The 23,711-nt window shown below is 44.9% G+C and overlaps 1 long non-coding RNA gene across 1 annotated transcript; it reads left to right on the forward strand.

Moving 5' to 3' along the window:
• Positions 1–1,478: 1,478 nt before the first annotated feature.
• Positions 1,479–6,159, forward strand: LOC134758035 (uncharacterized). Its single transcript, XR_010132768.1, has 2 exons — positions 1,479–1,652; positions 5,715–6,159. It is a non-coding gene; the product is annotated as an uncharacterized lncRNA (long non-coding RNA).
• The last annotated feature ends 17,552 nt before the right edge of the window (positions 6,160–23,711 follow it).

A 23,711-nucleotide genomic window follows, 5' to 3' on the forward strand; every position in this document is an offset into this window, starting at 1 on the left:
TTCTGCCTATCATGAGGAAATAGCACTGCTGCTAGATAATGGGGTCAGAGAAGAGGATGCCCCAAAGCTCAGGGGATTCAGTGGGGCTCATTTTGGTGTTTCACAGCCCAATGACAACACTTATGGGCAATTGCAGCAATGATAGTCTGCCCAGTGCACAGTGACCAGGGCTTCAAACCTCTAGGGATGATGACCCAGTTACCTCAGCAGACCAGCAAGCTCATATGCAGGAGTGGTGGTCAAGTATGAGGGCTATGCAGAATGAGTAGTAACACACAGGGACAATGAACACCAATGATGACCTTAGAATTTATGGTAATGATGGGGTCTGTAGCTTGTTTCACAAACCCTCTTTCTTAACTTCTTTGTAGAAATTGTGACAGGCAAAATCCTAAAAGAAGCAGTATCAGGAGGGAGTGGACTTAATATGGGAAAGCAGTATCCCCCAGGTCTCAGCATTCCCACACAAGCTGGCCTGACTTCTATATCCCAACACATGCATCTCTTTGCCAAGGGCTTCCTCTGGCTGCTGGAGCCTGCTGTAACCACAGGCATGGCAGCCTAGAAGTGCCTAGAGTACTAATGCCATATCCCCAACTGCAGCCCTCGACCAGCCCAACCTCAGATAAGATGTCATGGAGGACGTCAGGATATCATTGTGTCCTCCACTGGCTCCACGTACTCACGGGGGTAGCTTGTATGTTAACAATTCCTTTCTTGCCTTCTTGCATTCTGTCTTGGTTCACACTCCCCTACAGTACTGATTGGCATGAAATAAACTACTTGCACTCAAATCCATGACTGAAGGTCTGCTTCTTGGGGAGCCCAGGATAAGATGCCCCACGTCTCTCCTCCTTCCCTCGAGGAAGCCTAGTGTCTTGCTTCTGACTGTTTTCCTTCCTTTTCAAGCACAGAAAAATGGGCCATTTCTACAGACATAACAATTTGCTCACTGAATTGCTGCCCATTGTACTTGGAATGAGTAATAACAACAAAAGCCTCCTAACACAGTCTATCAGACCCTGCAGTATCTGAGCCCAGCCTGCCTCCAGTCCTGTCCTCAATCACTGCTCCTAGTTTTATTGCAGGGAGCCAAAGGCCCATGGGAAATGACCAACTTGGCATTCCACTGGAGGCTATATGATCAAACAGCAAACTGTTTATCATGAATGCAGGATGTGGGCAAACTCACGACTGCTCCTGCCGACAGAAGGTTTGCTGGAGGCAATCACTCCCTGGTACTGAGGTTATCTATGGTGACATCTAGAGCCTCTTGTTCGAGGAATGCAGTCTTGCAAACCTACTCTGGACTGAGCAGCTGACCCCTTCTTCCACCCCCCTTCTCACTATCTCTTTTGCCTAATAAATATGGAGGGCTATGTAAAGCTGAGGGCCCTTGTCCGCTAGAGGCAAGGTGCCCCCTGACCCCTTCTTCCAAATATACTCTTTTGTCTCTTGTCTTTTATTCCCAGGTTCGCCCCCTTGGTTCAGTCCCCCTAGGTCCATGCAGGCTACAAGTGGCACTTGAACAGGCAACAGTCCGAACACAGGGACTATGAGGACATGAACGAAGAAGGTCTGCCGGAGCAGAGGAACTGAAATTGAAAGGTGAACAGGGATGCCGGGACGGGTCTGCCAGCAGCGGATATAAGGTCAGTGCCCTAAGGAGGTACTGGGAGTAGTGCTTTAAAGAAGTGCTGGGAACCGGAAGTTTTCTGAATCAGGGTAACAAGGGGAAGAATTTGTCTGTTGAAGAAAAACATTATGTGCAGTTGCTTAAAGTTCTGTTGAGACAGTCTGGAGCTCGGGTTAATTCACAGGCACTAACTAACCTCCTGCAGAAGCCACAAAATGTTACTATGCATAACCCATGGTTTCCCCAGGCAGGCACTCTTGATGTGGAAAATTGGGACAGAGCACGAGAAGGATTAAAACGGGCTCATCAAAAACGTCTTAAAGTTGATTCTTCTGTTTTCTTCACTTGGAGTTTAGTTCATACTGTACTTCTGACATTATCTCCTTATTATTCTGCAGGAGAGCAGGCTGAATCTAAATCTGAAAGAATATGTTGCCCCACCCACAGCTCCAATTGAAAATAAAAAACAGGAGAGGGAAGATAAGAATTGACCTATACTCCCTCCTCCAATTGCAGAAACATCTGTACCGCCTCCTTTGGTAGCAGAAATAGAAACCCCAATACAAAGAATTTTATGCTCTGCTGCCATAGCTGGAGAGCCCTTAGGACCTCTATGCGTAATGCAAACGCAGATTGTAAATGTGCACTGGCACCTGTGAGATATACAAAAAACATGGGAAATTTTCTCAGAACTTGTCAAGATGTAGGAACTGAGCTTCATTGGTCTTCAATGTTAGCTGAAGCAATGGCTAGTTTAGTAGTTGACAAATCTAAAAGGAGCCAAGGGTCAAACCCTAAAATGGGAAAATAATTGTGGAAAAACTGGACATTTAAAAAAGGAATGCCACCAGATCTCAGGAGAGAAAGGATCTTACAATGCAGTTCCCCCACCCTGCCCCACAGCGGAAACAATGCCAGGACTTTGTCCTTGCTGTAACAAAGGAAATCACTGGGCTAATCAGTGCTGCTCAAAATTTCATCAGATTGGCACACCCCTGTCGGGAAATGAGATGGGGGCCTGGACCCCAGCCCCACAAACAATGAGGGCATTCCCAGCCCAAACCTCAACCCTGTTTCAGGGTTGGGTTCCCGGAGGTACATTGATTCCTTCCCCCCAGGAACACCAGGAAGTGCAGGATTAGATCTCGCAGTCAGAGAACAGGTAACGTTAGTTGGTGGAGACAAACCTATCAAAGTTCCCACTGGTATTTGGGGACCTTTACCAACAGGATACACAGGACTAATTTTAGGCAAAAGCCGGCTTAACTTGCAGGTCATTACTGTAGTCCCAGGAGTTGCTGACTCTGATTATGAAGGAGAAATTCAAGTAGTTTTATTGTCACAAGATCTTTGGGTTTTTGAACCTGGAGGATATAATGCTCAATTATTGCTTGTTCCCTGCAAATTACAGCCCTCTCCATGAAAGGAGAAATGGAGCACAACTACATGGGAAATCTATCTATCCCAACCCATAGCCTCTAATAGACCCACCTGTGTAGTACAAATTAAAGGAAAGAAATCTTATGGGCTTATGGATACGGGAACTGATGTGTCAGTAATATCTAAAGACAATTGCCCCCATCCTGGCCCTTGCAATTAACTTCTACATCCTTAGTGGGAGTAGAAACAGCTCAACGTGTTCAACAGAGTGCTGAGATTTTACCTCGTCTCAGTCCAGATGGACAGTCATGTACTTTTCAGCTTTATGTTGCAAATATAGCCATCAATTTATGAGGTCGAGACTTACTTACAGCATGGGATGGGAGACTTACAAAGGAAAACTTTGATAACTCAGGATTTAAAATGTAGAAGAACATGGGATATCAGAGTGGAAAAGGTTTGGGGAGGTTTCTACAATGAAATCCTAACCCGGTATCAGTAACTGGAAAAACAGATAGAAAAGGGCTAAGATGTCAGGATTTCTGACAGGGGTCATTGATATTTCTCCTCCACCCACTGTCTTACCATTAAAATGGCTCTTTCTACCTAATCAAACAGTCAAAACCTTGCAAGTTTCTCTTTCTTTAATTACACAAATTGCATCTATGGGCAAGCGTAGGTCAAAAATGCTTCTGGGATATGATCCTGACAAAATTATTGTTCCTTTAGACTCCCAGCAACAAGCCACAACTTGGGAAATGGTGACTGCCTGGCAAACTCTTTTGCAGATTTCGTGGGTGCTATAGATAACCACTACCCCTTAGACAAAATTTTACAATTTTATAAAATCCATTCTTTCATTCTTCTTGTGATTACTCATCACATGCCTATTCCAGGTGGACAGACTTATTTTACTGATGGCTCTTCCAAAGGTCATGCCACTATCTATGGACCTAAACACACTCAAACAATAATGACCTCTGGTGCTTTAGCTCAACGCTCAGAGCTAATTGTAGTCATTCAGGTTTTACAGCTTACAGCTTCAGATCCTGTCAACATTGTCTGTAATTCAGCTTATGTTGTAAATGTAGCCCATTGCATAAAAGCTTCTACAGTTAAAAGTACACTAGACCCAGAACTGCTTAATTTGTTTCACTTATTCTCATATGCTGCATGCTACATGCCAAACAGGTGAGACAGCTGTTCATGTACAGCTACACTGTCATCATTTGCTCATATGGGGCTACCTAAACAATTAAAAACTGACAAGGGACCCACTCAATCTAGTCATGCTTTTCAAAATTTCTTACAGCTTTGGGCTATAACCCAAAAAACAGGAATTCCTTATAATCCTAGAGGACAAGGCATTATAGAATAGGCACGTCAAATATTACAATGCATGCTGAAAAAACAAAAAGGGGGTATAGGAGGCCAACTACCACCTTAATCAAAACTACATTTAGCCTTATTTACTTTAAATTTTTTGACTGCTGGTATGGATGGTAAGACTCCAGCAGAAAGACATTGGCAAGTGTTAGAGGAAAAGAGGAAAGTTTATCCAAAAGTGTTATGGAAAACGCCGGAAAAAGGAAAATGGAAAGGTCCAGTGGATTTACTGATGAGGGGAAGAAGGCATGCTTGTGTTTTTACAGGAGATGGACAAACCGTGTGGGTGCCCTCAAGGTGCGTGTGACTATGGAATGGGAGACTGGAGGAACCCAGGGTGGCCAACCATGGGCCCAGTCCCTCTGATACAAGCTATGAGTCAGCTAAGCCTGAGTGCAAAGACGGAGAGAAGGCCAACCAGAGTCACGACACAGTTCTAATGTTACATTTGTAAAGAGTATCACCACTCAATTTACAGTTTGTGTTTTTAATCCTTATGTCTTTTTGGCAGCTAAGAAGGACCAGCTCTAGGTAAACAATACCCAATTGACCTATAAATCTTGCCAGTTATATCACTGCATTAATCGTAGCCCATTGCAAACATGTAATATCTCTACTTTGTTGATTTTAGGTCTCATCTCTGGGCTATGGATTCCCGTTAATCTGTCTGAGCCTTGGGCTGCCACACCTGCTTTGCATTTTGTAAAACTTCTTCTAACTCAGCTAACTCATTGTGTCCATAGAACCTTAGGCATGATAATTTTTGCTATTGTTTCCTTGATCACACTAATAACTTCTGTTGTGATATCTTCTGTAGCTTTGCATAGTTCTATTCAAACAGCTTAGTACATGGAGAACTGGACATGCACAGCCAGCCAAGCGTGGCTACTTCAGAATAAAATTAACACTGAGTTACAAACTGAAGTGGTAATGTTGAAATCCATGGTTCTATGGTTAGGGGAACAAGAACAAAGCTTGCAATTGCAGCAACAATTGTGTTGTCATTTTACTCACACTCATATTTGTGTAACCAACTTAGAATATAACCAAAGTGAGTATCCGTGGGACCTTGTGGAAGCCCATTTTCAGGGAGCTTTCACATCCAACATCACCTTTGATATTGGTGAATTACAAAACAAAATTCTTGATTTAAATAGGCAAACTCAAGAATTTGAGCCTTCTTTAGAAGACTGGACCGGATTCCAGCAAGGCCTGGAGAGCCTCAACCCTTGGAACTATCTAACACACCACAGTTACATCTTTTATGTGGTTCTTGGAATAATGTTGTTTTGTCTCTGTCTTCTGTTTATAGTCTGTAAAATCAGATGGACTGCCAATCGGAGAATGAAAGCTGCCCAGCCTGGCCTTACGTTCTTTCAATTAATTCATAAACAGAAAGGGGGATATGCAGGGAGCCGAAGGCCCGTGGGATTCGGCATTCCACTGGAGGCTATATGATCAAACAGCAAACTGTTTATCATGAATGCAGGATGTGGGCAAACTCACAACTGCTCCTGCCGACAGAAGGTTTGCTGGAGGCAATCACTCCCTGGCACTGAGGTTATCTACTGTGACATCTAGAGCCTGTTGTTCGAGGAATGCAGTCTTGCAAGCCTACTCTGGACTGAGCAGCTGACCTCTTCTTCCACCCCACTTCTCACTATCTCTTTTGCCTAATAAATATGGAGGGCTGTGTAAAGCTCAGGGCCCTTGTCTGCTAGAGGCAAAGTGCCCCCTGACCCCTTCTTCCAAATACACTATTTTGTCTCTTGTCTTTTATTCCCGCATTCACTCCCTTTGTTCAGTCCCCCTAGGTCTGTGTGGGTTACACAGTGGCACCCCGAATAGTGACAGAATCAGGTGTTCCACATTTTATGAACACCCTTCCCATCATTTGTCATTTGATGAATTATTACTCATCCTTCAGATTTTAGCTTTCAAGCCATTTCCTTGGAGAGACTTCCCCCAAGCCCCCTCATATTGACCATTTCCCTCTATGATTCTCCTTCAAAGGACACTCTGCTTTTCCATTTTATGCTTATAATAAGTCGCCTTCCTATATTTACTGGTGTGTTTATCTGATTAATATCTTTCTCCCAACTAAACTGCACAGAAATGTTGAGATGGGCCCTGAAGTTCTCCAAGGCAGATAGATGGTGGCAGTGAAGTTGTGATAAGGAGGGAGGGCAAGAGGGGACGTGGCCAGAAGCCCACAGGTCCCTGGCTGATGGAAACATGAGGTGTGAAGAGGGCCAGCATTTTCAGAAACTTTGAGTGCTGTTTTCCCTCTTGACCCCACAACCCCCTCCACCTAGGTCCTCATTTCCTTGCTCCTCTTGATAATAAAAGTTTTCAAAAGAATCATTCATGCCCCTTGTCTCCTATTGCTCTCATCACAGTCACAAAATCAGGCTTTTGTACCCACTACACAACCAAAATATTTTGTCAAGGCCAGCTATGCGCCTCCAAGTGGCTGAATCCCAGGGACTACAGTCACTCCTCATTCTCTCTTGGCCCATCAGCGGCAGTAGACACAGCTGTGGGCCCCACCTTCCTGAAGCCTTCTCTTCCCCTTGCAGACCGCTCCTCTGCTTCTCCTCCCTCGCCAGCCACTCCTTCCCAGTCTCCTTTGCTGGTGTCTCCTGACTGCCTCGACCACTGAATGCTGGGGGCTCCCAGGTTCAGGCCTGGGTCTCTGCTTCTCTGACCACAATCACTCCCTTGGTGATGTTCATTCTGAGGCACACAGGTTTTAAATGCCTCCTGTAAGTCAACAGCTCCCAAATCAGTATTACTAGCTTAACCTCCTTCCTGGATGCCTGACTCTATACTCAGCTGCCTGCCTGCAACCTCCCCTTAGAGACTGTAGATATGTCAAACTACACATGGCCCAAAGCAAGCTCCTGGGTCTCTTCTCACCCTACCCTGATCCTCCTGCTTTTTTCCCCATCCCAGTAAATGACAACTCTGTCTGTCCATGAGCTCAGGCCAAAACCTCTGTGTTCCCTTGACTCCTCCCCATGTCCAATTCATCACCATCGTCAGAGGTGGTCCTCCTGTGTCTGCCTTTGCCTTCTTGCCACTCTTTCTCAACCATGCAGCCTCAGCAACCTTTGGAAAGGAGAGTCAGGTCATATCACTTCTTGGCTAAAAAGATTTCAGTGACTTGCATCTACTCAGAACAAATCCAAAGTCCCAACAGCAGTGCACAAGGCCCTACCTGATCTGCCCCCAACCAACTCTCCACCCTCCCTCCTCATCTCTGACCCCTCTCCTTCTTGCACCCTTGTCTCCAGCTTCCCTGGTTTCCCTGATGTTCCTTAAATGTGACAAGCTCACTCTTGCCCCAGGGTCTTTGCACCATTGGTTTTCCTGCCTGCAGTACTTTTTGCAGATGGCCCCAAGACTTGCTTCCTCATTTTTTCAGAGTTCTGCTCAATATCAGCGTCTCCGTAATACCTTCCTTGACTGCCCTGTTATCAATGGCAACCCCATGTCCCCAGAGCTTCCTATGCCCTTAACCTGCATTTTAAAATTTCACAGCATGTATCCCCATCTCATTTTCTATATTCACTTGTTTGTTTATTGCCTATCTCACCGGCTAGAACCTGAGTTCCGTGAAAGCGAGAACTGTATGCCCAGCTCACCTCTGCAGCTGGGAAGAGGCCCTGCTAAAGGAATGAATGAGACTCTGCTCAATAAATATTTATAGATTAAACCAACAAGTAAGTGGATTTGTATTTACTTCCACGTGGATCTCAGGGATATGTTCAAGATGTCATCTAGTAATGAAAGTTGTGAACTGGGATTCTGAGGAAACAGCTCATTCCTGACTCCTTACTAACCCTTTTGTATGTTTTCAAAGCAAACATGCAAAGCATGAAGACCTTCAAAAACCCTTCTCTTCCCTCTCAAACCCTGATTCAGCTTGCAAAGGGCAAAGGAGCCCTTCCTTTTCTTGTAGGAGACCTGAGTCTCTTAGATGGTTTCCCTATATGACCTTGGTCAATCCGCATACTCTTGTTGGGCCTCATTTTCTCTTCTGTAAAGCCTCCGAGATCTTCCAGCTCTGACGTTCTATGGTTCATTTCCACCTGAGATGGCTGTGGCACTTTGACCTCACTGGGGGAAACATTTCAGAGAAGCAGGCCCTGCTATCTCTGGAGCCTTTCTCTTCACCTTCATCCTTTCACGTGAAACCCAACGCCAGAGCTTCTGGGACAGCCTCCTCATTGATAAAGTGTTCCCTGACTTCTCAATGAGCTTGCACACTGTAGCTGCAGCGATAATGGGCTATATCTGGCCGGCCCGGAATCTTGCCTATGTTCCAGTCAGTGCTGTGACTATCAGTTGTCTGCTGAGCATGAATGGCCAGAGGCAGAAAAAGGACAAGGAGCCCCGCTGGTGAGAAGTGGAAGTGATTAACTTATGTCGCATGCTCCAGCGGGAGTCTCAGCCAGCGATAGGCGAATGAGTGTATGTTGACAGCTGCCTTGGAGTTCACACCACACCATCAGCACTCTGCAGGAAACAGATTACTTCAGGGCTTGAGAGCTCGTTGACAGCTGGAGCTTTCTGATAAAGTTGTCAGAAAGTGAAAAGGACAGTCCCAGGAAGTTGTAAGTTTCCTGTCCTTGGAGGTGTTGAGGTAGAGGAGGAGAAGTGGTGGATGGGATGTTGTAGACGAGGTTGAAAGTGCACTGATGGGCTGGGTGCGGTGGCTCATGCCTTTAATCCTAGCACTTTGAGAAGCCGAGGCAGGCGGATTGCCTGAGCTCAGGAGTTCGAGACCAGCCTGGGCAACATGGTAAAACCCCCGTTTCTACTAAAAATACAAAAAATTAGCTGGGTGTGGTGGTGCATGCCTGTAATCCCAGCTACATGGGAGGCTGAGGCACAAGAATGTCTTGAACCCAGGAGGCAAAGGTTGTAGTGAGCTGAGATCATGCCACTGCACTCCTGCCTTAGTGACAGATGAGACCCTGTCTCATAAAATAAAGAAAGAAAGAAAGAAAGAAAGAAAAAGAAAGAAAGAAAGAAAGAAAGAAAGAAAGAAAGAAAGAAAGAAAGAAAGAAAGAAAGAAAGAAAAGGGAAGTGATGGGCAGACCATGTCTGTTCTGTTCTTCACAATGTCATTATAACCTAACATGGTCTCCTCTTCCGTGCTCAGGGGCTCAGGGCCAAGGTGTATCTGTGTGGGCATCAGTTGGGGCCCCAGGAAATGGTGGAATGAGGGGAAGGTGGTATAAGCAAGTTGGGCTAAACTTCTAGAAGGAGAGCCAGGATCCAGGTGTCAGGAAAGGGCAAAATCCAGAGACAGTCAGAAAGAGAGAGGAATTCAGGGTGGGAAGCAAATATTCACAATAGGGGAAATGAGATAAAGTGAAAACAAGTCAAGATCAACTAGGATCGGAGGACAGTGGGTCCAAGTGGTCACTTATAAGTTGGAAAAGGTATGATGCCAGGTGCATTGGCCTAGATTTAAAAATGAGCAGAAGTGGGGTGTACATTGTGTCTTGCTGATAACACTGCACTGCAGAACACTAGCGATCATCTTTTCAGGAAGGCCAATTCAGAAAAAACAGAAGGACTCATGGGCCACGTTTACCACCACCTAAAATACTTTTGTTAACTCTCATGAAAAAAAATACAGATATTCTTGTAACTTGGATTACATACTTTGTGCAGTGTCACTTAGAAAATTGGTACTGCTTTTGGCCACTTTGATGTTACTCTCCAGGCCTATTTGAGAAGATGATAAGAGGTGGCAACTTTCTAATCTTTCACCTTAGTATAGCCCAAGCAAAGAGCTATATAGACCCTTGTGGGCTGTCCACATGATCTCATCTCTGCTGTAGAATTTCATCAAGTGGAATTTCAACTTTGGAGAAAGCAATATAAACTACATGGTTGCGTAAGGAGTCCACAAGTCTGAATACTTATTCTGTTAGCAGCCCTACCCCTCTCTTTTTCACTTTGATTTGCATGTAGTTTTCAGTCAGGCCAGAAAAAGCACTTAAAGCTCTCCATTCCATGACCCCCACCCTCCCAAAGGCGTGAGCCCTGTTGGGCTTTGGCGTCAGTCTGAAAGATCGTGCACGTTCTCTGTTTCTACCCAAGCATGTCACAGGAGAGAGCCTGACCTGGGTGGGGTGAGATGAGGAAACTGGATGACTTCCCAGCCTCTCATGAGTCAGGTGTTCATGGCCTCATTCTTTTATTCAGAGAGGATTCCTGGAACATAACCTATTTTCTGATATCAGTGCAAAAACACCTTTAGCGCCAAGTGGCACCCTTTGGGGTCACATCGATGGACCCTACAGGCAGCGTCCTCTTCAGAATGGGAGAGACGGGCTGGGAGAAGCAGCCAGGAGGCCCTCTTTGCAGAGTCTCTGGGACGATGGTGCAAAGTTTAAGTTTTATTCTAAGAGCAATGGGAAGTTATTAGAGAGTTTAATGCAGACAGGCTGTGATGTGATAACCATTTTTAGAAGATATCTCTGTCCGCAGAGTGGGTGATGAAACTGAGGGAGGGAGGGGATGAGGGAGACAAGTTAGGAGGCTACTGAGGTCTCCATCCATTCGCATATTCATTCTCCAGATATTTCCTGTACTCCAACTGTATGGGCAGCAGGCACTGGAGATGAGGCTCCCTACCCTGCCAGAGCTTAGGGGTGAGAACGACAATAAAAAAGTAAACAACTAAACAGAAGAGATCATTTCAAAGTGTGATGAGTGCTATGCAGAACATGAAACAAGGTGCTGTGATAAAAGGGACTGGAAGGGAGGTGACAGTCATTTCAGAGGGCTGAGGGGACAGAAAGCCTTTCTGAGGAAATGGCATTTGTGTTAAGACCTAATACTGGGACTGTGTGAGTCATATGAAAGTGTGGAGTGGGGGTAGGGGAGTGTTACAGGTAGAGGAAACCGTGAGTGCAAAGGCCTTGAGGCAGGAATGAGCTTGGCTTGTGACCAGGGAGTGACGTCTAGGAAGAGAGGTCAGCAGGGGCCAAGCTAGGCAGCTCCTTGAAGCCCCCAGTTAGTAGCTGGCTTTTATTCTGAGAGGATGAGGAGCCATAACAGAGGGTCCAATGATAGAATCCAGGGGCTGGCAAACTATAGCCCACAGGTCACGTTGGCCCACCTCCTGTTTGTGTAAATAAAGTTTTATTGGAACACAGCCTCACCCATTCATTTACATGTTGTCTATGGCTGCTTTCACACTACAAGGCAGAGCTGAGCAGTTGTGACAGAAACCAGCTGGCCCACAAAGCCTAAAATACTTTCTCTCTTTCTGGCCTTTTGCAGGAAAGTTTGCTGATGTCTGATTTAGTTTGTGTTTTCAGAAGGTGACTGATTCTGGCTGCTGTGTGGGGTGGCATCATGACATGGAGCTATAAGGCCACTGTGGGACAAGAGGTGAAGATGAGGTCTCTCCTTTGCATCAGTGCCTTTTGGCTGATGTTTCCTCCTCCCTCTGTCCCTCCATCAGACAGAGGGAGATGGTGGCTCAGCCTGGTGGGCTTATCTTTCTGGGTGCACACTGCTTCTAAGGACAGTGGCTGCCCGGCACACTGTGGCCAGCCAGGCAGACTCTGCTTTGCCGGGTGAACTTGGCAAGAGGAGTTCACTGCTGCTTGTGGAGCCTCCACCCAAACCAAAACTGCCTGTCTTTTGTCTGCGACACCTCGTCACCAATTTAGGGCTTAGGAGACAGCATGGGCCAAGCAGCTGCTTCCCATTCCCCACTTGTCCCATGTCAGCAGCTGCTCATGATTGCCAAGCGTGCCCACACCACTCCCAGCAGACGGCAAGAGGCGCTGTGAGAAAAGGATCTGGTGTCCAAATTGCAGGGCAGATTGCTTTTGTTTTGTTTCTTAAGAAAAACATGAAATAAGTAAAATAGTTGAGTATTGTGTTAGAAAACTAACCCCAAACATCTGGGTTTTTGGTACTGTGGTAGCTTATTTTCATTCTTTTGTTTCTAACTGACAAATATTCACAAAATAATTGAGTTGGTACAATTTTTTAAAGAAGGAAACCATCCACGTTGTGTAAAGACATGGTGAGGATGAGAGCAGGGACAAGAACAGACGATTTGGAATGATATTACAGCTGTCCCCAAGTAGCTCTCTCTGGTGGAGCTTATTTCAACCAGAATTTATTGAGCACCTACTCTGTGCCAACTATTGTCAGGTACTCGGGAGGCTGAGTGGAATAAAACAAGGTCCCTGCTGTCTGGGCACTCACAGTCAGATAACAATGACTATAAGAGTGGCAATATGACAATATAACCAAAACAAAGCACTTGTGATAGTCCTTCATCCCCACAACATCCCTCTAATGTAGGTATTCTCCTTCCAATTTTAAATTGACATTTGAAGAGGAAATGCCAGAGTTGGGATTTGAAACCAATTTATTTGCCTTCAGAGCCTTCTGCTGCCCCTTGGATTAGTAGAGCTAGAACTAGTCAGTGTAAGTTCTAGGGAGGTAGGTTTCAGCCCAAGAACAGAAGGGCAACTAAAAAGGTGATGAGCTGTGTGTCAAGGGTGTTGTGTAAATCAAGGCCTACGGAGGCATGGCTGAATCCAGACCCTCCAAAGAGATTCTCAGAAATTAATCTCTCTCCGTGTCTTGGCTCTGCTTTTCCCTGGCTTGACTGCAGTAGCAAGTAGATTTTTCCCTGTGAAATGGCAGGATGCCATCAGGAGCTTCAAGCTAACATTCTGTCTACTCCACAGAGTCTCAACAGAAAGAGGGCATGTTTTCTAAATGGTTTCAGCAAAAGTCCCAGGACTAACTCCGATTGGCCTAGTTTGAGTCACAAGCCCGTGTCTGAGCCAATTTCTACAGCCACATGAATGTGGGACTCTCATTGAATAAACTCACCAACACACATGGACTGAGAGCAGTCCTCACCCCCTGTCTTCTGGGGTCCCCTAATACCACTCTTCTCAATGGTATAAAGGTACTGGGCTCTTTGAGGTCTTTGGATCAGAGGTCATGGGTTCCATTATAATAGAAGGAGGGTGGATTTGGAGTTCAACAGCTTGGTTAGTCACTTAATGTGTGACTTTGGATAAATACCCTTCTCTGAGCCTCATCTATAAACTGGGTATCATAGCACCTTCCCTGCTGGCTGCAGGAATGATTAAACCGGCACTGGCTGCACAGTGGATGCCGAGTCTCAATATCGAGCTCCTGGGATAGGGGCCACTTGGACCAGGGCTGTTTGTAAAGGGCTGGCCAAGCCAGTTTCCCTCTCCAGCTTCTCTAGCTCCAGCCGGCTCCCCAGAACAACGTTCCCAGAATGAATTGGCTCAACTCCTTGCAGAAATGCTTCCAGAAAAGGCAATTCGGGATCAGGTCCTACACTTTTTAGCTGTGTTAGACACAGCTGAGTGGTAGAAAATGTACATTCTGGGTCTTCTTCATGGCATCATTAGGACAAAGGTGAACAGTTGACTTCAAGTAAAGGAGGTTACCCTAGATAATCAGTGTGGGCCTGCTTTGATCAGTTGAAAGTCCTTAAGAGCAGAACTGAGGCTTCTCTGAAGAAGAACTTCTGCCTGTGGACAGCAGCTTCAGTTCATGCCCAAGTCCAGCCTCCCCTTTCTGACAGCCCTCCAGTCTCCACAATCATGTAGGCCAATTCTTTGCAATAAATCCCTTAATATGTATCTCCTACTGGCTCTTTTGGTTCGAACCCTGGCTGATACAGACTTTGGTACTAGAAGTCACTCTAGAGGATCACGATCTTAAGGAAGAGTTTTCCAAATCAGTTCAAGGTCTTCTGGAATTAGTTCTCTAATCTGATTAGGTTTTAAAACACTAATGACTCTGTTTTCAGTGGCAAAGAACAGCCATCTCCAACATTTTGGGCATCAGGGACCCGTCTCATGGAAGACGATTTTTCCATAGATGGTTGGGTTGGGGGATGGTTTAGGGATATAACTGTTCCACCTCAGATAATCAGACATTAGATTCTCATAAGGAACACGCGACCTAGATCCCTTGCATGTGCAGTTCACAATAAGGTTCACACTATGAGAATCTAATGCTGCTGCTGATTTGACAGGAGGTGGAGCTCAGGTGGTAATGCTCACTCGCCCGCCCCTCATCTCCTGCTGTATGGCCCGGTTCCTAAGAGGCCACGGACCAGTACCGGTCCGCAGCCCAGGGGTTGGGGACCCCTGGCAAAGAGGACACTGGTAGTACATGGCATGCCATGGCAATAGAGATATGCCAAATATTGCCATTGGTAAGGAAAGGAAGAACATGCCTGAAATACAAGACCTCTGTTAGGGCTTCTCTTAGTACTACCATGTCCTGTCAACCCAATTCAGGCAGAGCTATTAATGGCCTACACCCTTCAAAAATGAAAGTTTGGGTCACTCTACGAGGTAAAAAAGCATGACCAGCTGAGGTGCTTGCTGAGGGCAGAGGGACTATGGAATGGTTAGTGGAAGAAGGTGGTTATAAATGCCAGCTACGACCATGTGCAGTTGCAGAAATGAGCACTGTAATAGCTATAAATATTTCTTCCTTATTTTGTTATGAACATGTTGGTATATATCTGTTAAGCAAATATGTTTGTTTTCTTACCTATTTTATGCCCTTATCATATGACATAAGGTGTATTAATAATAGTTAACTTTACATCACAGTATTTACAGGCTACCAAAGGGAAGGGTGAACATCGCCCAAGGACTTTGCACACTGCTCTGGGAAAAGGGATAATGTGTTTTCAGTTGTACTCAGGGTGTTTGTATCATGTTAGATGTAAGTGTGACTTAGCTATCTTGTTTATTTGGATAATTATATATGGTTTAAGGAGATGATCTGGGTGCCAACTTGACAAGGGGTGGACTGTGATGGTCAGTTTTATCTGACAGCTTGGCTGGGCTTTCATCCCCAGTTATTCAATTAAATACTAATCTAGGTGTAGCTGTGATGGTATTTTGTAGATGTGATTAACATTCATAATCAGTTGTCTTAAAATAGATTATTGTTGGTTATCTGGGCGGGCCTAATTCAATTGAAAGATCTTACAAGCAGAACTGCAGTTTCCCTGAATTCCTGTGAAATTTCCCTGAAATTTTGTCTGTGGACTGCAGCTTCATGTTGTGCCCAAGAGTTTCAGATTGCCTGTGCTGACAGCCCAGTTTCAGAGTGCCCAGCCAGATTCCACAGTAGTGTAGGCCCATTCCTTGCGATAAATCCTTTAGTATGTATCTCTTACTGGTTCTGTTTCAGTGGCTGCACCCTGGCCAATACCCTCCTATTTTCTAGAAGAGATTGTATAGAATTGATGTTAATTCTTCTTTGAACATTTGGAGATTTCTTTTTTGACAGTTTTTAAAAATTACAAATTTAACTTCCTTAATATTGGAGCACTATTGAAATGATCTATTTCATATTGGGTGAGTTGTGGTAGTTTTTGTATTTTGAGAAGTTGTTTCATTTCATCTAAGTTGTCTAATTTATGTGTATAGAGTTATTCATATTATTCCCTTATTGTTTTGATGTGGGTAGGGTCTGTAGGAATATCCTCTGTTTACTTCTTGATGTTGGTAATTTGTGGCTTTTCTTTTTTTCTCTGTCAGCTTTGCTAGAGGGTTAGAAATTTCATTTATTTTGTATGAAGAATCAGATTTTTGTTTCATTGATTTTCTCTGTTTCTAGTTTCATCAATTTCTGCTCTTTATAGTTTCCTTTTTTCTGTTTGCTTTGGGTTTGTCTTGCTTTTCTTTTAGGTTCTTGATATGAGAGCTTAGATGATTGATTTGAGACTTTTCCTCTTTTCTGACATTTGCACTTAGTGCTGTAAATTTCCTTCTCAGCACTGTGTTAGCTGTTTCCCATAAATTTTGGTATGTTGTATATTTTCATTCAATTCAATGGATTTTTTGTTTCCTTGAAGACTTTGCCTTTGATTATTTGGAAGTATGTCTTTTTGTTTTCCACAGGTTTGGAAATTTTCATTTTTTTTGTTATTGATTTCTAGTTTGATTCTATTGTATTCAAAAAAATACTGTGTCTGATTTCAATTCTTTTAAACTCAGTGACATTTTTCATGGCCTAGGATATGGTCTATCTTGATATGTGTCTTGTGGGCACCTAAAAATAATACGTACTCAGCTGTTGGTGGTGGAGTGGTCTATAAATGCCAATTAGATCCTGTCAGTTGGTCGTGTTGTTGAGTTTTCTATATCCTTGATGATGTTCTGTACAGTTGGTCTATCAGTTGTTGAAAGAGCAGTGCAAAGTCTTTGACTATAATTGTGGATTTGTCTATTTCTCCTTTCAGTTCTATCAGTTTTTGCTTTACATATTTTGCAACCCTTGTTTGGTGTAGACACATTTAGGATTGTTATGACTTCTTGACGGGTTATCTTTTTTATCATTATATAATGTCCCTCTCATCTCTGACTTCCTCTCCTCTGAAGTCTACCTTACCATTTATTTAGACATTCCTCCTTTCATTTAAGTAATGTTTGTATGCTGTATCTTTTTCCATCCTTTTACTTTCAACCAGTCTATATTATCATATTTGAAGTGAGTTTCTTGTAGACATCATAGAGTTGGTCATGTTTTTGTTGTTGTTGTTGTTGTTGTTTTTGAGACGGAGTCTCGCTCTGTCGCCCAGGCTGGAGTGCAGTGGTGCAATCTCGGCTCACTGCAAGCTCTGCCTCCCAGGTTCACGCCATTCTCCTGCCTCAGCCTCCCAAGTAGGTGGAACTACAGGTGCCTGCCACCGCACCGGGCTAATTTTTTGTATTTTTAGTAGAGACGGGGTTTCACAGTGGTCTCGATCTCCTGACATCATGATCCGCCCACCTCGGCCTCCCAAAGTGCTGGGATTACAGGTGTGAGCCACCGCGCCTAGCCGAGTTGGTCATGTTTTTTAACCCACTGTGCCAATCTCTGTCTGTTAATTGGTGTAGCTGGCCCATTTATATTTAATATAAATATTGATATTATAAAGCTAGGTCTGTCATTTTTAAATGGTCTGTTTATTCTCTGTTTTTAATTTCTTTTTAATTCTTTTTTAATTATTATGTTAATGAGATGGGGTTTTACTCTGTCACCCAGGCTGGAGCACAGTGGTGCAATCATAGCTCACTGCAGCATTGAGCTCCTGGGCTCAAGTGATCCTCCCACCTCAGCCTCCTGAGTAGCTAGGACTATAAGCACCCAGATTCTGTTTTAAATTTCTTTGTTTACTTTCTTCTGCCTTCCTGTGGGTTACACTAGCATTTTTAAAATTCTATTTTGGAACAGACATGGTGGCTCATGCCTGTAATCCCAGCACTTTGGGAGGCCAAGGCAGGAGAATCCCTCAAGCCCAGGAATTAGAGACCTGCCTGGGCAACATAGCAAGATTTGGGCTCTACATAAAACTTTTTAAAAAATAGCCAGGTTCCATGGTACGTACCTGTAGTCCCAACTACTCGGGAGGGTGAGGTGGGAGGATCACTTGAGCCCAGGATACCAAGGATGCGGTGAACCATGATTACACCGCTGCACTCCAGCCTGGGTGGCAGAGTAAAGCCCTGTCTCTAAAAATAAAAGTAATTTTGTTTTGATTTATCAATAGTGTGTTTGAGTGTATCTTTTCATATAGACTTTTGGTGGTTTCTCTGAGTACTAAATTATGTATACATAACTTATCAGCCTACTGATGTAATTATTTTACCAGCTTAAGTGAAGTATAGAAACCTTAGCTCCCTTTCTGTCCCTTTACCTGCACCTGTTAATAGCTGTCTTAAATTTTTCTTCTACATACATGTGGAACCAAAGCAGCCAGTGTTGTAATATTTGCTCCATCCATCAAACATGATTTAGGGAAGCTTATCTGGGGGAAAGGGAAAGCCTGTTTGGTTTACCCATTTTTTTTTTGTTATATTCTTTCTTTTTGCCTGATGTTCCAAAGTTCCTCCTTTTATAGCTTTCTTTCTGTTCTTTTTATTTTGGCTATTTTGAGATCCTTTTCAGATAATTCTAATATCTCCATCACCTTCATCGATTAGTTGTCTTTTATTCATTCCATTTGAGATCTTCGTGATTCTTGATATGTCAAGTGAATTTTTATTAAAACCTGGAAATTTTTGTATTTCGATGAGACTCGGGGCCTTATGGACGCCTTCTCTGTAGCTAGCTTTCTCTGAACTGTTCTCACTGGGGCATGTGTGTGGCACTCCTTGTGGCTGACATGTGAAAGTAGAAGTCCAGGTTTCCCACTCAGCCTCCGCTGACACCAAGGTGTGGGGGTTCTCATTACTGCCAAGTTGGGGGAGAGAGTTCCTGCTCCCCAGCAGTCTCACTGACAGTTTGATGGAGGTGGCCTCATTGCTGCTGGGTGCTGCTGAAAGTCCTGACCCTCCCAAGACCTCCTTGGACACAGTGGAGAGTGGGGAGAGGGAGAGACTCCACATTATTGCTGAGTGGGAGTGAAAATCCAGAGTCTCCATGTGGGTGGACTCCATGAGGGTGGGGAAGGATGAGCTGATTGCCAGCCATCGAGGGTGAGGCCTTCGGCTCTCTACTTGGTCTTCTTGGACACCGCTCCAGCCAGGCTACTGGGATCCTTGTTACAGCCTCACAAGTGAGGGCATCTAGGCTCCCACTCACCATTTGCTTTGTATGATTTGTGTGGTGTTTAGCTGGAGTAGAACAGGTTGCCTAAAAGTTTTCTCTCTTGCTAAGCTGCCTTTTCCTGGCCATTTGGTGAGAGAGCAGACTTTTGTTGAGGTTTTCTTTGTGTTTCCAGGTCACCAGCTTCTTCCGCTCCAAGTCTCTTCCCAGGACAATTTGATTCCTATCTGAGCTTGGGAAGTCCATGCTCGTATTACTCAGGGGAGTCGCAGCAGCACCGGACCTGCCTCAGAGGATCTCCTGAACTTGGAGAGAGATGATTATGGATTGCAGACAGGAACATAATATGAAAAATAGAAGAAAACCATGTCATTTGTACTTTGAGTATGTGTTGGGTGTTTGAAAAGTGATTTTTTTCATCACGTGTCCTATCTTTATTACTCCTTTTTTTTCTTTTTGTTATTACGATGAAAAGTTCATGGTCATTGTAGAAAAATGAGAAACCAAGGTTAAGTAAGAAGAAAACTTTGGGCAGGAGGATCACTTGAGCCCAGGAGTTCAGGCTGCAGTGAGCTATGATTACACCACTGCACTCCAGCCTGGGCAGCAGAGTGAGACCCTGACTCAAAAAACAAAAAATTTACAATAAAGTTGAACTTTACTGGGCATCAAGAAAAAAAAAAAAAAAAAGAAGAAGAAAACATTGACCTAAATGAGAGATACTTGGAAGCTGTGTAAGTCGCAGGTGGTACGCCCACAAAGCCGGCCTGCCTGTGTCCACCAGTGCAGCCCCTCTGACATTTCTGTTTCCTCCCTCTAAGCCTTCAGGGGCATCTGCCCAGTGCCAGGTCCTATGCTGAGTGCAGGTAGTGGATGTACAAGTCAGACCTGCAGAGCAGAGCCTCTGCCTGTTGACAAGAAGGAGGGGAGGCTGCCCCAGGGAGAGGGAGTGGCATTGCAGAGATGCAGAGACATTAACAACTTGGTGTAGCCCTTTCAGCGTTGCTAGAGCATTGCGGGGAAGGAGGCTGCGGTGCCGGGCTGTGCAATCCTAAGTTTGCACCTGTTCTGTGGGCCACAGGAGAGCAGAGTCTGAGATGAGGACAGTATTAGTTTGCTAGAGCTTCCATGACAAAATACACAGACTAGGGGGCTTAAGCAACAGACATTTATTTTCTAACAATTCGGGAGGCCGGAAGTCTAAGATCAAGGTGTTGGCAAGTTTGGGTTCTCCCAGGGCCTCTCTCCTCGGCTTGCAGGTGGTCACCTTCTCACTGTGTCTTCACAGTCTCTCCTCTGAATATGCCTAGCCCTGGGGTCTCTGTGTGTCCAATCTCCTCTTTTTATAAGACCTCCAGTCAGATTGGATGAGGGTCCACCTTAACAGCCTCATTTTAACTTGACTATCTCTTTAGAGGCCCTGTCTCCAGATATGGGCATGCTCTGATATACTGGGGGTTAGGACTTCAACATAAAAATTTCTGGGGTGGAGAAGGAGACGCAGCACAGCCCCTAACAGGAAGTGAGCAGAGGAGTGGCTGGATCCTAGCTCTGTTACATAATTGGATTTCTGGCATCATGGAGGATGGATTGCAGGGAGAGGGGGCTCAGAGACTGTCAGATTTTTAAAGAAAAGGCAAGAGACAGTGGAGATACAAACAAAGGTGGGAGCCATGGGCGTGGAGAGCAGCAGGTGGGTCAGGGTGGGAGGGACAAGCAGAGAGAGGCGAGAGGGGCATCAGTGAGCCCACGCACAGGTCTTGGAGGCTCCTGGCCCTGGCACCCCTCTAGGAGAAGCCCTCTCACTGGGATCAGCCTCCAAGGCTGTCCTCCTTCCTCTTCCCTCTTGATCCCATCTGGTAAACCTGCTTGCTGCTTTCCCCAAACAGAATGCATCCAAAGAGATCCACAGGAACACACAATGCAATTAAATTTCTGGAAACTAAAGACAGAAAAAAATTGTGAAACTAGGTCAGCTGCAGTATAGCTGATTTACAGAGTCAATAATAACTCCACAGGTGTGCGCAGAGCGGCACACTCCTCATTAATGGGCCCCTTTTGCCAGGTTTTCTGTATCAGAATTATGCTAGTTTCACAAAAGGAATTTGGAAGCTTTCCTTCTTTCTCTGTGCACTGAAATGCTTTAAATAGCATCGGAGTGATCGTTCCCCTAAAGATTTGGTTGGGTTCACTTATAGGCCTGGTGATTTTCCCCCCTTTTCACATCTTTATGAAGGTGGTCCCTTGAGACCATCACCACAATCAAGATGGCAAGCATTTCCATTGCCCCCAAAGTCGCCTCGTGCCCTCCTGTTTACAATCTGCCCCTCCTCCACCCCCGTCCCCAGGCAATCCTTGGCCTACTTTCTGTTTTTATAGATTTGTTTGCATCTTCTAGAATTTTATGTAAATGGAATCAAACAGTACTTTCTTTGGCCTTTTTCACTCAGCATAATTATTTAGAGATTCACGCATGTTGTGGGTATCCAGAGTTTATTCATTTTTATTGCTGAGTAAAATTCCATTGTATGAATATACCACCATTTGTCTATATATTCACCAGTTGGGGGACATTTGAGTTGTTTCCAGTTTGAGGCTATTATAAATAAAGCTGCTATAAACATTCTTGTACAAGTCTTTGTGTAGACATATGTATTTTTTTCTCTCTTGGATAAATACCTAGAAGCGGAAAGATTGGGCCATATGGTAGGTGTATGTTTAATGTTTTAAGAAACTGCCCATTTTCCAAAGTGGCTGTTCCATTTTACATTCTCACCAGCAGCGTACGAGTGCATTCCGGTTGCTCCATATCCTTGCCAGCAGTAGATACAGTCTTCTTCTGATTTTTTGAGTGGTTGCAAATTGACAACTTTCTCAAATTCTTCTCTTTATCTTCGACTAGGTTACCTAACCCACAGATCCTCCAGTGAAGCTCAGGTACCTGTGTGTCATTCCAGGGTGTGAGCTGGGGGAAGACTGAGGGAGGACGGGAAGTGAAGCAGGGAAGGAGAGAAAGAAAACAACACAAGGTGGTGCATGATTGAGCATGTCACAGCTTCAGAGCGAAGCACACCAGGTCACTCAGCCATGTAACATCTCCAGAGAGCCAAGACTAGCAGAGGAAGAAAGAAGCATCTCCTGGTGATTTTCCATCATCTGTCTTTCACTGGTCCAAATTGACCCTATGAGCCTTAACTCCCCTGAAAGTGTTGTGGCTCCTTCAGACAGCTGCTGGGGAAGCCACATGCTACATCTCAGGGCAGAGTGCTTCATCTGGGTCTAGAAACAGTGAGACAAGCCAGAGCCTCTGCGTGACCAGTCAGGTTGGACCAGGGCACCAGAGTTGCTGTGGTTCCACGGAAGGTAAGAGGCCAGGCCTAGCTGCAGACGTTGCCCTGTGGGAGGTGGAGCCCGTGGCAATTAGGAGATGAGCTGGTGTGGGGCCTGTGCTCCCCTGAGCAAGTAAGTGAGGCTGGGGGTGTCGGTAGGGGTGCAACCAGTGGAGCTGAGCAAACCCGGAGAGGTCCATGAGTTGAGTTAAGTACAAGCTTCACGGAGAGTTTGCATCTGTGAGCTCCTCTTATCTCCCGCACAGTCCTGGCATGTAAACAGGATGTAAAATCTGAAGCCCTGGATTTCTGATGAGGAAAGTCTGGTCTTCTCCAAGTGACCCATCCAGGATCACACATCAACCAAGGGTGGCACACATGGGTCTTCAGACTCTAAGCCCAGTGCTCTCTCCACTGTGCTAGGCAGTTTCAAAACATTCTCAGATTTACATTTCTGGGACTGTGTTTGGTTTGGGGGCACCTGCTGGAAGACCGAACAGCACATCCCGAATCTTGTTTTCTATTTTCAGCCACCTTGGGGGAGTGGAGCAGCAGCAGATCCAGGTAACAAGGCTGCCCAGGGGCCACATGGCAAGGAGATGGGGGATCTTGAGATCTAGTCCTGCTTTGTGTGACTTTGGGCTAATGATTGTTTGCCTTGAGTCTTGTTCACTCCCCTACTTCTGCCCTCATTCATTCAGCAAACATATGGTAAGAGGGTATGACCTATGTGCCAGACATTGTGCTATAGAGGGAATATCAAAATGAGTGAAGTCATGAAATTTCTAATCCTGACCCACGTTACATGGGAAAATCGTTAATGTACATCTTATAGGGACATTGGGTGAATTATAATAAATGAATTAATCCATATAAAGCACTGATAGCATCTGCACATCACAGATATTCAATAAATGTGATGATGGTGATGATGATGGCAATGATGACAAAGACAATGGCCTCCTGGGATGCTGACCTCCTTAGGTCTTTGTCTGTGAGTGGAGTGGGCAGTAACTCACAGGGGTTAAGAACGTGTTGTCTGTAGAGTGATAAACACCAGGGTTTGAATCTCAACTCTATTAGCAGCTCCTTGAGCAAACTCCTTTTCTTCTCTGTGCCTCAGCTACTTTACCTGTAAAACTGAGCTTTGACTTTGTCTTTTTGAGGAAATGAGATAATACCTGTGAAATTGATTGTTTTCAAAAGTGACCCAATTTTTCACACCCTGCCATATCCATGCCCTTTTGCCTTGCTTCCTGTCAAGCGGCAGAGTCTCTTTCTTCACTTTCTTCAATATGGATGGCCTTGTAACTCGATGTGGCCAACTAACTATCCCTTCTCACCTTGAGTAGGTATCTCTTCTTATGCTGAGACCTCGCCA

This window comes from Gorilla gorilla, chromosome 2 (genome assembly GCF_029281585.2).
Source record: "Gorilla gorilla gorilla isolate KB3781 chromosome 2, NHGRI_mGorGor1-v2.1_pri, whole genome shotgun sequence".
Lineage (NCBI taxonomy): Eukaryota > Metazoa > Chordata > Mammalia > Primates > Hominidae > Gorilla > Gorilla gorilla.